Below are 6,376 nucleotides of genomic sequence, written 5' to 3'. Positions count from 1 at the left end.
ACACACACACACACACACACACACACACACACACACACACCCTTTAACTGCCTGATAAGCTATAGCTATTTGTTCTGTGTTGAGTAAACTAATGAATGAAATCTTTTCCGTATCTGCCAGGATAAACTGCCAACTTTCAACTACAAATTGGTTTTTCACTGGGTGAATCATATACTTTCCTGCACCTGTGGGCCCAGGGCTGCCCATGCATGTAATTGGGTCTTAGTTCCTGATCTGGTGAAGGCATACCGTGTTTCCCTGAAAATAAGACCGGCTGTCACATTAACTTTTGCTCCAAAAGACGCATTAGGACGTATTTTCAGGGGATGTGTTATTTTTTCATGTACAACAATCTACATTTATTCAAATACAGTCATGTCATCTTCTTCTGGAACATTGTCTTAACTTACTAAATGCGTCCGTCTGGCTGATGATCTTAACTGGGGCTTATATTTTCAGGGTAGGTCTTATTTTCAGGGAAACATGGTATTAGGAATCATTGCTTGGGCTAACGTCTTGGTCAGTTGTCAGCTGCCATTGTATTCATTTTTTTTGCATGAACCTTAAGTGTTCGGCAGGATGAATTTTCCATATGTACACACCATGTATTAATATATACTCCCAGATCAAGACAGAACATTCTAGCCCCGAATATACTCCAAGGTGGCTCATCCTCGTCAATTCCCACTCACCCCTCCCCTTTCCCTGTGACCTCTATTCTGACCTCTAGCACCTTAGTTTTGTCTGCTCTTGAACGTTTTTTTTTTTTTGTGTGTATTTCTTTTCTTATTAGTTTCAGGTGTACAAAATAACATAATAGTTAGACATTTACACCTCACACAAAGTGATAAACCCTCTCCCCCAAGCAACTACCCCTCTGACATCGTATATAACTGTTACAATTCCATTGACTATCTTCCTTATACTATATTCCATCTTCTGTGACTATATATATGTGTATATATAGATTATATATATATATATTTTTTCTTATTGTTGACATATAATATTATTCTCCTTTAGCTTTAGCTGTACAATGCAGTGGTCATGCATCTACACAGTCTATGAAGTGACCCCCTTGATAAGGTCCAGTGCCCATCTGGCACCGTACATGACCTTTACAACATAGTTGATTATATTACTAACCATTTTGTATTTCATATCCTCGTGACTACATTGTGGCTATTAGTTTGCTCTCTCTAATCCCTTCGGCTTCTCCCCCATTCCCTCCCCTTGCCCCTTCTATCTATTAGGTTGGTGCAAAAGTAATTGCAGCTTTTGCAATTATTTTTAACCCTTTAAACTGCAATTACTTTTGCAACCAACCTAATAGCAACCAACTGATATAGAAAACAAAAAAAAGCCTGCTCTTGATCTTTGTGTAAACGAAGTCAGACTCGCAGGTGTTCTTTTGTGGCTTCTTTCACACAGCATGATGTCTGTGAGCTTCTTTGCCATGGAGTATAGCGATGAGGTTCTTTCTGTTGTTAGGTAGTATTTCACTGCATGGATATACCACAGAAAACCTGGTCTCCAGTTAGTTGATTGACATTTGGGCTATTTCCAGTTCAACATTTGAGATTATCTTGAATAAAGCTGCAATTAAATGTTTAAAAGAATTTTATTGGGGAATATCGGGGAACAGTGTGTTTGTCCAGGGCCCATCAGCTCTAAGTCGCTGTCCTTCAATCTAGTTGTGGAGGGCGCAGCTCAGCTCCAAGTCCAGTCACCGTTTTCAATCTTTAGTTGTAGGGGGGCGCAGCCCACCATCCCATGCAGGAATTGAACTGGCAACCTTGTTGTTGAGAGCTCTCTCTCTAACCAACTGAGCCATCCGACTGCCCCTCTGGAAACTCAGCAGCAGCTCCTTATCTTCAGTCTAATTGTGGAGGGTGCAGCTCACGGGCTCATGTGGGAATCGAACCAACAACCTCGTTGTTCAGAGCTCGCGCTCTAACCCATTGAGCCATCCAGCTGCCCCTTAAATGTCTTGATTGTGTTTTAGTGGACTCCATGTATTCATTTATCTTGGGGATGTATTTAGGAGTAGAAGTTCTGGGCGTAAGATAGGTCTAGGTTTACCCTATTTTTTCCGAAGTGATTGTACCAATTTGCTTTCCTACCAGCAGTATACAAAAGTTCTAAGTATTCCACATCTTTTCCAACATGTGGTATTGTCCATCTTTTTAATTTTAGCCATTCTGGTGGGTGTATAGCGGTATCTTATTGTGTTTTCTTTCTCTTGTTTATTAGAGTATAGTTGGCATGTGATATTATATTGGTTTCAGGTGTTATTGTGGTTTTTTTTAAATTTGCATTTCCCTGACGAATGATTTTGATCACCTTTTCATATGCTTTTTGGCTATTTGGTAGGTGCAATGGCTGTTCAACCTTTTTCTTTTCATTTTTTTCTTCAAGTATCACAATGTTTATTGATAGCACAAGTATATAAAATCAGGGCATGAACATAATTTCATAAGTTAAGCAGATTTAATTTCAATATTCTGATAAGAGGGACCAATTCAAATTTACCATTTGTTTTGCACCTGCCAAAACCACTTCATGGATGTTAATGTTCTCTCAAAACTGACCAGCTTTGTGCAAGTAAGTCATGTTTCTGTTAAAAAGCCTGAGGACCTGGGATTAATACTAATCCCAGGCTCAAAAGTATTAAAACCTTGCCTATAAAGACAGCACAAGAGATGGGCTATACTATTATGGTAACAGCCATCAATTACAGCTCAAAATTTTTGTGAATGACCAAAATTTTTGTGAATGATAATTAAATACTGCAAAAAGTCAAACTTTGCTGAGCAATGTACATTTCTATAGTAGTCATGGATCTTATTGTGTTTTCTAATTTAAAATGGTCTATGATATCTGGGAGGAAAGAAGATCCACACAATAAACTGAGTCTGCTTGAGAATTTAAGGTGGAAATTTTTTCTTATTGATTTGCAGGATTTCTTTTTTTAATTTTAATTAATTAATTAATTAATTTATTTTTCTTTTTATATTCTGGATATAAGTCCTTTCTTGAAAATATGTGTTATGAATATCTTTTCCCAGTCCTGGCTTTCCTTTGCACTCTTAATGCTATCTTTTAATGAATATAAGCTCTTCGGCCTTTTTTTTTTTTTTTAAATGTGTATGTATTTTTTCAGTACCCTCTGTATATCTTTACTATTATTTTTTTAAACTTTATTGGGGAATATTGGATATTAGGGAACAGAGTGTTTGTCCAGGGCCCATCAGTTCCAAGTCATTGTCCTTCAGTCTAGTTGTGGAGGGCGCAGCTCCCTGGCCCATGTGGGAATCAAACCGGCAACCCTGTTGTTCAGAGCTCGCGCTCTAACCAAATGAGCCATCTGGCTGCCCCATAAGCTCTTAGTTTTAATGAAGTCCAATTTATCTATTTTTTCTTTTATGGTCAATGGTCTCTTTGTCCTGTTTAAGAAAGCTTTGACTTATTGTTTTCCTGATTGTTAGATTATTTCTTAGCAAACGTCCTGTTGTGTCTGCTCTGTATTTCTGGCCTCCCACCTGCCCTGATCACATCACACTCTAGATTCTTCAAAGCCTTTCTTACCCATCCAGATGGATAATCTGCTGACTGATAGATCTCTTAGTCGTCCTTGTTTCTTGGGCCTGTCTATCCAGTGTTTTCAGTTTGCCTATTCACCGTTTCAGCATTCGTACCATTTCTCACAATTAACTATCCTCTCTCTGATCTGGTGTTGCCATTTTTGGAGGAAGACAATATGCCATTGTGTTGATGTGGTCTTAAGGAGAAGGTCTCCTTGGAAGTATACAATCAGGAAAAGTTTCAACAATTTACACATGCCCTTGGGTCAGAGTTGTACTTACTTGGAGGGCACTGGGGTCAAACTCAGAAAGAGGAAAAAACCAGAGAAGCACATTGGGACCCACATGACTGCGAGAGCTGGGAGCCAGCAGGCACAATGGAGCGTTGGTAATCCAGAGAACAGATTAAATTGAGAACTATAAAGCTGAAAAGAGGAGAAAGAGCTCAATTCTCCTCCTTTTTGGGGGGTATCTGAGTGCTGTGGCTGGGAAGAGCCAGGGTCCCCAGGTGGAGAGATTACTCTGGAGGGGCCGGCAGCACCTCCCCAAAAGACTCTGCATCTCTCCCGCCATCATCCCTCCTGCCATCCTCTGAATGCTGGCATGGAGTGGCTTTGTCCTTAAGCATGAGCCTTATGAGCCTTCAACCCCAGTGAAGCTGAGAAACCTCAACCTACCCTAGTTAATGACAGGTGAACACAGGTAGCTAATGGCAGATAAATACAGCCACGGGCACCATTGGAAGGAGTGGAGCAGGTTCCGAGGTAAACCCCTTGGAATTTGGAGCACGGGCAGCGAAGCGTTAACATAGCAGGCCTGAGACTGCAGTCTCAGACAGGCCTGATTCCAAGGTTAGCCCTTGGCTGACATCTGGGAACTTGACTTTCAGAAGGAGCCCCAGCACTCAGTACTGATCAGAGTGGCTCCCTGTGCCTACATGGTTTGTACAGAGTGGTTGGTGTTGAACATCTGCTTTCCCCCTGGGAGTCTGGGATTTTGGTACATGGCAGGCAGAGGTTGCTCATGTGGCTGGCCCCCAATAAAAACCCTGGGCACTGAGTCTCCCTGGGGGACAACGCTTCACATGTGTTGTCACAACTCATTGCTGGGGCAATCCAGCACGTCCTGTGTGACTCCACTGGGAGAGGACTCTGGAAGCTGGTGCCTGGTTCCCCCAGACTTCATCCCATGTGCCTGTTTCCTGGGATGACCTTGCTCTGTGCCCTTTCATGGTAATAAATCATAGCCATGAGTAGGGACAAATGTGGACTCTGAGTCCTCCTAGCGAATTACCAACCTGTGGTATTCTCAGAGACTCCCAACTCAGATGAGTACAAAAAACAACGCATCTCCTGGAGCACAGAGATATAGGTGACTTTGGGTTTCTCAGGGGTGAGTTGACACCTGCCCTCTCAGCAAACACATTTCAGAGCTCTCTTGAATCTTCCTCATGAAGCTTGGGCTTGAAAAGTGCCAAGGGAAAGGTGGGGACTCGAAAGAGGAAAAGCTCTCTCCCCAGAATTCTCTGCACCAATTCCCTTACCTAGCCTCCAACCTCCCTACACGATCTCATTCCACCCTCACTAATCCTAAGAGGAAGGAATGATTAGGTTGAACCATATGAAACTGCCTTTTCTGTAGATCAAAAAGAGTTGAATATTGGCGATTTCACATAATATTATGATCAACACCATTATACAGACGAGGAGATTGAGGCTCAGGAAGGCTGAGTCATTTGTTCAAGGTCACACATTCAGTGAGTCAGGGAGCTTGGATCTGATGTGGGGCCTGACTTGACAATCTGCCATTCTAACTGCGGTGGCAGGGTGCTATCCCTGGAAATAGGGGTTCCTGTTGGATGATGGTAAGAGATATAGTTGGAAAAGTATGGCTTTTAGATGCCAGGATGAGCATCTGGACCTGCTGTGGTAGCCATGGGGAGACCATTGTAGATAGAAAGGCTTAAGCTGGGGGAGCAAAGAGTAGGATAAACAGGGATATGATAAAGAGGCAGAAAGGCGAGTAGTCTGCTGTAGAAATTAGATGACACCAGGATTAGGAGATGCTGGCAGGTAACTGGAGAGGAAGGAATGATCAGAGACACTTTGTTTCTTTGTTCTGCTATCCTTGGCACCCTATCTAGCACATAGTAGTTGCTCAATAAATGCTCATTAAAAATGAACAGAACTAAACAGATAAGGTTAGAATTGTTCCTAGGAGGTGTGGAATCACCACGTGGAAAATATAGGGTTTCAGGAGCAGTTTTAATACAAGTCAGTGTATCAGTGTATTGTGAATGATTCCTGTAATGTATATAGTGACACCTACTGCCAATAACATATGTTGTGATCTGTCCATGGCTGACTGCTCTGTATGCATTTGCTCCTATCTTTACCCACGTGGACTGGTGAGTGGAAACCTGAGCACACATCTTTGTGCAGGGACAGTGGTAGGTAAGTAAATCTGGGTAGGCTTAATGGGCACATCTGTGAAAAGATATGAGTATAAACGTACACAGCAGGCAATTTTAAGAACTTCTTAGGTCCTAGGTGCTCTGAGTTCTGGAAGCTCATCCCACATCATAACAAACATATTAAAATACTCCCACATTATCTAAATAGCCTTAAAAGGTCAAAGAATTTGACCTTTAAATTAACAGTTTTCGTTTGAAATTATTTGATGACAGGGAACTCAGTTAATTTATAATCACTGTGATTTCCTGGCAATCATGGTACTAGGAAATTCTTACTGAGTGATTTCTAACTTACACATGTTTTTCAGATATAATGAAA

The sequence above is a fragment of the Rhinolophus sinicus genome, chromosome 8 (genome assembly GCF_057876585.1).
Source record: "Rhinolophus sinicus isolate RSI-liver-muscle chromosome 8, RSI-T2T, whole genome shotgun sequence".
Taxonomy (NCBI): domain Eukaryota; kingdom Metazoa; phylum Chordata; class Mammalia; order Chiroptera; family Rhinolophidae; genus Rhinolophus; species Rhinolophus sinicus.
Note: the sequence above shows the minus strand (reverse complement) of the source record.